Here is an 11,115-nt window from a genome sequence, read left to right on the forward strand (position 1 = left end):
GGGGACTCCCTCCAATTTGCAGTTTAAGATCAAAAAGCGGCCCTGAGGGTCCGCATGCATATTTATTTTTTCGAACAAAAGTTGCTTATGGATTAGAATTGCCACTCCTCTAGATTTAGCCATGAAGGATGCTGCCTCCACCACCGGGAATTGTTTAGACTTAAAGGGTATGGGTGAGCTATCCACCCAATGAGTTTCCTGAAGGAAGATTATTCGAGATTTTGTCTGGTTGAAATGCCTCAGGAGTCTGCTTCTTTTATTAGGAGTGTTGAGGCCCCTAACATAATGAGAAGTGCATGTCAAGGCCATATTGAAAGGAAAAAAAAAAAATTGGGAGGGGGGGCGTTAAGGAGAAGGAAGGGTTTACTTCTAGTTATAGCTAGATGCTGGCACAGATATATATATATATATATATATATATATATATATATAGCTGTAATAGATATAGGAAGGTGGATAGTGCGGTATTGGCAAGACAAACCACTTAGGTAGTCCTCTTCTGGAAGAAGAGGCACTTTATATAAGGGGGGGGTTGCCGAACTTATGAAGAAATAAAATAAAAGAATTAAGACGCCAAGTGTCCTGGTGTCCGGAGAGAGAAAAAATAAAGAAATGAGTGGCCAATATGTACCGCCCGCCCAAATGAAAGTGTAGCATGGCATTAACCATACACAGGTTGTGAGTTTTTTTTTTTTTTTTTTCAGTGTCTTCTACTATGGGGGAGTTAAAGTGTTTTTTTTTTTCTTTCTTTTTTTCTTTTTCCCTTTCCCCCTTCTATTATTAAATGCAGGGGAAAAGATTTCTGATGTATGAGACCAGACAGTTATTTCTAACAAGTGGGAAAAGAGACTATGATACATATACAAATAATTGCATAAAATAAAACAATTTGGACAAGAACTATAATACAGTTAAACATCATACATTATATGTTATTAACCTAAATTTGAATGCTGTATATCTAAAGTTACTCCTCATTTGCCGAGGGAAGAGATGTATTAAAGAGGTCCTAGTATTACCATATAGGTACCAGAATGTCTATAGCTACATTAAGTAGGATAGTATGCAGATAACAGATATATTCTACAGGCAGTGCCCATATGTGAAAATTAAGGGCTTGCATGATATTCTCTAAGCTCATCTAGTTTTAATAAAGGATTTTAAGGTTAGCGAATGCAGTTCCAGCAGACTATGCCCACATATCAACATATTAACAAAACCCCCTAGCTAGAAGGGGAAAAGCAACAGTTAATGCATAAAAATACAAACTAGTAAACTAGTTTTTTGGAGCAGTTTTGGAAAATTTGTGCACTTTTTTTATCTCTTAAAGGCGCAGTACACGTTTCTAAAATTTTTGTTTAAAGCAATAAATAAAGTGTTTAATGACTATTGTGGTTATTGCTAGTCTGTTTAACATGTCTGACATTGAGGAATCTCATTGTTCTATGTGTTTAGAAGCCATTGTGGAACCCCCTCTTACATTGTGTACCTCTTGTACTGAAAGGGCCTTACATGGTAAAGACCATATTTTAGGTCAAGAAAGTGTGCCTAAGGATGATTCTCAGTCTGAAGAGAATCAGGATATGCCATCCAATTTTCCCCAAGTGTCACAACTTTTAACGCCCACACAAGCGACGCCAAGTACTTCTAGTGCGTCTAATTCTTTTACTCTGCAGGAGATGGCTCCAGTTATGTCAACTATCCTTACTGAGGTATTATCTAATTACCAGTGTTACAGGGTAAACGCAGTAGGTCAGGTATTAATGTGAATACTGAATCCTCTGATGCTTTATTGGCTTTTTCCGATGTACCCTCACAGTGCTCTGAGTTGGGGGTCTGGAAATTGCTGCCTGAGGGAGAACTTTCAGACAGATTCGGACGTCATGTCCTTTAAATTTAATCTTGAACACATCCGCCTGTTACTTCGGGAGGTTTTAGCGACTCTGGATGATTGTGACCCTATTGTAATTCCACCAGAGAAATTGTGTAAGATGGATAAATATTTAGAAGTACCTACTTACACTGATGTTTTTCCGGTTCCTAAGAGAATTTCTGAAAATTTAAAAAAGGAATGGGATAGACCAGGCATACCGTTCTCTCCCCCTCCTAATTTTAAGAAAATGTTTCCCATATCAGACACCATCCGGGACTCTTGGCAAACGGTCCCTAAGGTGGAGGGAGCTATATCTACCCTGGCTAAGCGTACAACTATACCCATTGAGGACAGTTGTGCTTTCAAAGACCCTATGGATAAAAAGTTAGAGGGTCTTCTAAAGAAATGATTTATTCATCAGGGATTTCTTTTACAACCTACGGCTTGCATTGTTCCAGTTACTACTGCAGCAGCTTTTTGGTTTGATGCTCTAGAAGAGTCTCTGAAGGTTGAGACTCCATTAGAGGACATCTTGGATAGAAATAAGGCTCTCAAGCTAGCTAATTCTTTTATTACAGATGCCGCTTTTCAAATTGCTAAATTAGAGGCGAAAAATGCAGGATTTGCCATTTTAGCGCATAGAGCGTTATAGCTCAAGTCTTGGTCTGCTGATGTTTCATCAAAATCTAAACTTTTAGCTATTCCTTTCAAGGGTAAGACCCTATTCGGGCCTGAATTGAAGGAAATCATTTCTGACATTACTGGAGGTAAAGGCCATGCCTTACCTAGTATTACCTAAATTAAACTGTTAACCCCTAAACCTAACAACCCCCTAACTTTAAATTAAAATTACAATATCCCTATCTTAAAAAAAAAAAAAAAAAAAATACCTGTGAAATTTAAAAAACCTTTGTTTTGAACTAACAATTAACTTAACATAACTATTATACTAAAATTAAAATAACTACCAATTAAACTAAATTACACATTAAAAAAACATAAACTACTAAAAAAAAAAAAAAAAATCTAAAATTACAAAAAATAAAATAATACTAAATTACAAAAAAATAACAAACTACCCATTGCCCTGAAAAGGGCATTTGTATGGGCATTGCCCTTAAAAGGGCATTTAGCTCTTTTAAAAAAGCCCAAACCCGGATATCCAGGCAGCGAGAAGTCTTCATCCCGGCGGTGCGTAGCGGGTCCATCCTTCAAGACATCCGGTGCAGAGCATCCTCTTCATACGGTCGCCGCTGTACACTGAATCTTCAATGCAAGGGAGCCTTTTAAAATGGTCTCCCTTGCATTCCTTTTGGCCGATTTGATTTTTGAAATTCAAATCAGCCAATAGGATGAGAGCTACTGAAATTAGTCGATCAGATTGTTGCCTTTATATTGCCTATATCATGTCAGCCTGAGCCAGTGTGTTTAAGAACTTGAAAACATGTTTGAACTAACATATATTAGAGGTGCAATAGTGCTACATTTAGTTTAACACTAGCACAGCACAGTATTCAATTAGTATTCAATAAATACTGTACCTGTAAAATAGTGACAATTACTGTAGTAAAATTTGCCAGACTATAACACTGAGACACAGATTGCACTGTAATGCTGTAAACAGAGTGAACTGCGCATAACAAAATGGTGCCAGTCACTTTTCTGGCAATCTCATGATGATTACAGCACTGTTTCAAAATCCTTGGAGGCTGAACTTCAGCTCCACAAAGCGCTGTATTAGCGAAGCGCTGTAAAGCGAAGCGCTGCAAAGTGAGGTATACCTGTACATTTTATTTCACTTTGCCTATTATTGTAATAGACAAATTCATGAACATCTTTAAGATTCAGCTAATACATTATGTTCATGATATAAGCAAACATGCATCTTATACAGTATGTATCATAAAAAGCAAGAATACTCAGTTTTCTCTTCCGTATAGGAAAGAGATGCATAATTAAAAAAGTGCACAATCATACAAAACAAATAATTAGACCATTCACATAAAAATACGCAGGAAAAAATTGTATTGTTACGGTGCATCAAAAATTGTAACAAAATTGTTCACCAAAAAGAGTATTTTATCAAAAACATAAAATTTGTATGTAACTTACACAGGAATACATTGTATTAACGATTCACAGCATAAATCTTAATTTAAGTACCCTGGGTTTGTAAAAAACACATAAGTTTAAACTTATAAGTACAAGAAAAAAGGCATAATTGTTGTTTTTTCTCAAATCGCAGTGTAATTATTTAAAGGACCAGTCAACACAGCACAAAATACAAAACCAATACAAATATACAGCCACATAGAGGATTAAGTTTATAATGTATATGAGCATTCAAAATAAAAACTTAGATAGTAAAATTATTATAAAACTTACTTTTACTTTTTGTCTGTTTTACCAATTGTTCTGAGGCTTGACCACCTCCCACGCCTAGAGGAGGATGGGCTCACTGTGAGTGACAAATTTTATCTTCCAATCCAAGATTAGTCCATTTGCATTTTTCCCCCCCATTGTGTGTGCATGTGAGTGTGCACGTGACCCCTTGCACGTGCACGTGAACCCCTTGCACGTGCACGTGACTTCCCCTCAGACGTGCACCATTGTCTTTATAAATTACAAGCAGGCACAGCATGAAAGGGAGCAGATGTTCTCTTTCATGTCAGTTGGATTGGTGCCACATTATAATGCTTCTCTGTCTAATATATTTTAGTGCACCCACATAATTGCAGCATAAATATTTATTTTGCTCCCCTTGAATGAACATTTTCACTATTAAAAAATTATTTCATATTTTTTTTAAATTATAATGTTCCCATTTTATAGTAAGTCTGTGTAATTTTGCACTTACAATTACTTATTTTATAATTATCCCTATTTTTAAATTATAGGCTACCCATGCTACATATCTATTTATAAATGTATATTTTATATTGTCTTGCATTGATCCTCTGCAGGCAATAATGGAATTTATATTTTTTATACCTTAGAAAGCACCCTACTTGCTTTTATAATTAGCTATTTATTTTTACTTTATAGGCTAACCCTGCTACTTCTCTTTTTAACATTTATTTTTCATAAAGTCTTTCACTGATACTCTGCAGGTAATTTGGATCTTGAAATACGAGAAATTTTACTTATCGTACCTACAAAAACACTCTAGTCTCTTTTTAATTCTAACCCTGCTACATACATTTGTACTTTTCTTTTGTATATTACAATCCTTTGTTACCCAGCATGTCATTTTGCAACATTAGAAAGATGTTAGAAAGCACCCTACTTGCTTTTATAATTTATAATGTTCCTTTTTTTTCTCAAGGCTAACCATGTTGCATATCTGTATGTAAAAAATAATTAGAACTCAATTTCATGGAGATATTTTCCATTTGTTATTTCCACCTTTGCATGTAAGGTATTTTTATCTGTGCAAAATCCTCTACAAGCACCCTACTGCCTTTTCAAAGCTAAACCTTCCCCAGGCAAAGCCTTACATGCAAAGGGGGTAAATAATAAACGCAAAATCTTTGTATGCAATTGCGGTCTTCTAATTGTAAACATACAGCTATGCAACAGGGTTAGCATAAAAGAATAGATTGAAAATACAAAAAGCTACGAAATGTATTTATCTATCCTTTATGCCTTTTATTGGCTAACCCTGCTACATACATTTGTACTTTTCTTTTGTATATTACAATCCTTTGTTACCCAGCATGTCATTTTGCACCATTAGAAAGATGATGTTAGAAAGCACCCTACTTGCTTTAATAATTTGTAATGTTCATATATTTTATATATTTATAATTTATAATGTTCATTTTTTCTCAAGGCTAACCATGTTGCATATCTGTATGTAAAAATAATTAGAACTCAATTTCATGGAGCTATTTTCCATTTGTTATTTCCACCTTTGCATGTAAGGTATATTTATCTGTGCCTTTTCAAAGCTAAACCTTCCCCAGGCAAAGCCTTACATGCAAAGGGGGTAAATAATAAACGTATGTCCTGTGAATGAGTTACAAGAGAGAGACATATATGTTGGTTATCGCAAAGTAGAGTGTTATGGTTTTGCTGACGTGTGTACTTTAGAAATAGAATGTTTGTAATTTATTCAATAAACTATATTTCTACTACAATTTATGTTTCAATGATTTTATTTTTTTCACTTTTTCTATTTAATTGTATATTGGAGAGCACGAAAGGGGACTGCTTGCATAATGCAAAAAAAATTAATTAAAAATTAAAATAATTTCTTTATTCATAAAGTCAGTGAGACATTGTCGACGTTTCGGCCCTCAGTTGGGCCTTCATCAGGACGTATATAATCTGAAAAACACACAGAAAAAATACCAGAACAACTATACTTACAAACCTAAAAGAAAACAACTAAAAGGTGAAAAAACAACCTACCAAACCACCACCAATAGATCATGAATACAGAAAAACAAAAAAACAAACTAAAAAAATAATATTATGGGAATTCAGCAATAATCCAACAAAGGACAGCAAAAGAACAACCAATGAAAATAAAAAACAACAAATGAAGAAAAGATAAAAAACAAAAAACAAAAATAAAATCAATGATGAATGAGCCAGAAAAAGAAACAAAAGACCAACAGATAGAACAGACAGGTTGAAACAAAAATAAAAATAAGTATATGCTACTGAACAAGAGACTACTGACAACAGCTGCGTCATGTCCAGGACACTTCTGCCGGTCTGGTCAAATTGGTCCATAAGCCAATCGCAAACTGTGGTAATGCATGCTCAATAGGTCAAATCAAATGCAGCAACAGGTCATACTACTATCCAAAACTGAAATGCACGTCACATTAACAAACAGACAAAGGCATGCTAACTATAAGACATAATAGATCATAGTGGATCTAATTATATAGAGGGAACTGAACAGAAACCACATAACAATGTAACATGTGAATAAATGATAATAATAAATAGAAACTTAACAAATACAAAAGTACAAGAGGATACGATATGTACAGCACATGTCCCCTCTATTGTAAGCCATATATATATATATATATATATATATATATATATATATATATATATAATAGTCTTTTTTAAATTGAACTATATATTATTTGCATTACTTTTTAGGAAAACCATACATACATAAAAAGTAGCAATAGTAATAGTAGTAATACAAATAATATATAGTTCAATTTAAAAAAAAGACACACATATATACACACATATATATATATTTATATTTACACACATATACATATATATTTACACACATATACATACACACATATATATTTGTGTATATACGTATATATATGTATATCTCAAGCAAACAAAAGTGTAATTTATATATTAATATTAGTAAGAATATATATATATATATATATATACATATATACACATTTATATATACATATATATATACACACACACATATACATATATACACACATACATATATATATATATATATATATATATATATATATATATATATATATATATATATATACACACACACACACATATATATATATATATATATATATACATATATATATACACACACACACACATATATATATATATATATATACATATATATATACACACACACATATACATATATACACACATACACATATATATATATATATATATATATATATACACACACACACACACACACATATATATATATATATATATATATATATACACACACACACATATTGGGGACAGTATAAACATTAGGGTTAATAAGACTCTATAGTGGGGTTGGGGGTTGATCACTATTGGGGGGACAGTATAAACATTAAGGTTGATAAGACTCTATAGTGGGGTTGGGGGTTGATCACTATTGGGGGACAGTATAAACATTAGGGTGAATAAGACTGTATAGTGTGGTTTGGGGGGTGATTACTATTGGGGGACAGTATAAACATTAGGGTTAATAAGACTCTATAGTGGGGTTGGGGGGTGATCACTATTGGGGGACAGTATCATTAGGGTTAATAAGACTCTATAGTGGTGTGGGGTGTGATCACTATTGGGGGACAGTATAAACATTAGGGTTAATAAGGAGAGAAAGTGAAGGAGGAGAAGGTAACTTTGTGCCTATTCACTCTCTCCCAGTCAGTGTGTTTCCTTTTCCCATCTCTCACTTATTACAAACTGTGACAGCTGACAAGAGCGTGCACTGGTCACATGACACAAGAGCCACTCGGTGTCCGGGAGCAAGGGCCGGTGACACCTGCATCCCTCACCTTGCTCAGTAATTTCTTCAACTGAGCCTCGTTCATGGCCATGGTTCGGGCCCGCTCAAAACTCGGCAGGCAACAAGCAGCGGGATCACCGTTCCCGGGCTCCAGGTGACACTGCTCCCACAAACACTGCAACCGAACCCGACAGTAAACTTACTTCCTCTTCTGGGAGCTACGTCACTACCCTGGATACATGTCTTGCAGCTTCGCTGTTACTAGAGAGACGCTGGTGCGGAATGTGGCAGCCATTTTTGAAGGGGGAAGAGGAAGGGATGCTCTCCTGTACTGGTCCTTTAATATGGCCATAGCTAAGATACCAGTGTTGTCACTTATAATATAATACAGCTTCTTACCAAATGCAATTTTATTCTGGAAGTGTGTACACAATCAAAAAATCAATCCAAATAAAAACATACCAGCCACATTGAAAAGCATGCAGGCACTGTGTCCTCTCTTGACACGCAGGACGGCACTGTGTCTGCGCTCTTCTGCTTCGGTGGACAGTGCACATCCTTTTATGTGCACTGCTCCACCAAAGAAGCGCGATGCAGATGTGCCGGTGACTTCACGAGTGATGTCACCCCTTCCGGTTGCGGCTGCGCAGTGAATGAAAAATGCATATACGTATATGCATTTTTCATTCGGAGATCGTATCCACATGACTTAGGAGGACAGGGAAACCGTTAGTTTGAGGAGAATACATAATTAGAATGGCTAAGGTAAAGTTAGAAATACATAATAGTTTATAAGGAATACATTTGTAATTATAACCTGCAGTGTTGACTGGTCATTTAAACATTTGCACCCTACAGTTCTCACTGTTTTTTCTCGCAACTTAAAAAAGGTGGCAAGCTTTTATCAAAATACTCAAAACTAACGTATTTTGATTTTATTAGGCATAATATTAAAGTTTAAACATACGCTGGTTTGTACCTGTGTACTATGTCCTCAATTGCAAACTTTTACATAGCAGAGAGCTCTCCTTATTTCTAAGGGAAACATCTTGCCACTCACAAGGACAGCCCATTTTCTTTGATAATTGCAAAGGCTGAATGTGTTTTTTGTTGTTGCTTTTTTTTTTTAAACGTTTTTGCTTGCAAACTTTTGATCATCAGGACTTACGTTTTTATGGTCATCACCAAACATCAATATAGGACTGAAAAAGGGAAGGAGGGAATGATACAAAAGCTTATGTTTACTTTTCCAACATTTCAGTACAAAATATGCATTGTAAAGGGAACCACAACACCTGCTTCAAATGTTCTAAACTAACTTGTTCTAATTGTGCAAAATAAACTAACTATTCTGAATGCAGTCTTTATCTTACCGCATTCTGTTGTAGAAAAGCAGCTTCATAATTTAAAAGGTTATTCTGCAGCCTAGCACTTGCTATGTATGCTGCCATTTTGTAACGTAAGTTCCACATCAGTGACTCGCATGGCACCTTCTATTTCTAACACTGAGGAAGCAGAGCACTGCAGTGTCCGAGACGAATGGCTTCAGGCACTGCTATATTTATAAATAGCAAGAGCAGGGAAGGAAGCGGGAGGAGGGAGATTAAGGGCTCCAGAGAATATAAGTAACGTAGATGAATGCAGATGTGTCTTGAACAATTGTATATGCAGCATGAGTTTTCTGTCTGTCTCTGGAGCCTTTCTTCCCCCTATGCATTCTTCTCCCCCCCCCCCACTTCCTTCCCTGCTCTTAGTATTTATAAATATAACAGTGCCTGAAGCCGTTCTTCTCAGACACTGCAGTGCTCACTCTGCTTCCGCCGCTTTAGTAGTAGAAGAAGGTGCCTTGGGGGGGAAGCCGTGATTGGTGGAACGTACTTTACAATAGGGTAGCATACATAGCAGGTCCTAGGCTGCAGATCAACGTTCAAATTATAAAGCTTTTTTTCTACAAATGAATGCTGTAAGATGAAGACCGCATACAGAATTATAGTTAGTTTATTTTGCATAATCAGAAAAAGTTAGTTAAAAACATTTCAAGCAGGTGTTGTGGTTCCGTTTAACTGCTTGACGATTTAATAAAAAACAAAAAACTACAAAGCAGGTATAAATAAATAGATATTGTGCTACGTAAGGTTTATTTAGAGACAAAACAAGGTGGTTTTGGATTGTGAACAATTATTCAGTAAGCTTTTGTGAATACAAAAATCAACGAGCACGTAAGAGACCGTTTAAATTGTTCCTTTTGGCTATGATCAATGACTACACATTAAACACGTTTTGAATTTCAGTGGTGCAAAATGCTTCAGTGGCATTTAGCAGCCTTCTAATTGCTAAAAAGCAACACCAAAGCCATATAAGTCTGCTATTTCTGAACAAAGGGGATCCCAGAGAAGAATTTACAACCATTTAAGCCATAATTGCACAAGCTGTTTGTAAATAATTTCAGTGAGAAACCAAAAGTTTGTGAAAAAATTAGTGAAAAAGTGAACGATTTTTTGTATTTAATCGCATTTGGCGGCAAAATAATGGCATGAAATATACCAAAATGGGCCTAGATCAATACTTTGGGATGTCTACTAAAAAAAAATATATACATGTCAATGGATATTCAGAGATTCCTGAAAGATATTAGTGTTCTAATGTAACTAGCGCTAATTTTGAAAAATAATGGTTTGGAAATAGCAAAGTACTACTTGTATTTATGGCCCTAAAACTTACAAAAAAAGCAAAGAAGATGTAAACATTGGGTATTTCTAAACTCAGGACAAAATTTAGAAACTATTTAGCATGGGTGTTTTTTTGTGGTTGTAGATGTGTAACAGATTTTGGGGGTCAAAGTTAGAAAAAGTGTGTTTTTTTCCATTTTTTCATCATATTTTATAATTTTTTTATAGTAAATTATAAGATATGATGAAAATAATGGTATCTTTAGAAAGTCCATTTAATGGGGAGAAAAACGGTATATAATATGTGTGGGTACAGTAAATGAGTAAGAGGAAAATTACAGCTAAACACAAACACAGCAGAA

This window comes from Bombina bombina, chromosome 2 (assembly GCF_027579735.1).
Source record: "Bombina bombina isolate aBomBom1 chromosome 2, aBomBom1.pri, whole genome shotgun sequence".
Classification (NCBI taxonomy): domain Eukaryota; kingdom Metazoa; phylum Chordata; class Amphibia; order Anura; family Bombinatoridae; genus Bombina; species Bombina bombina.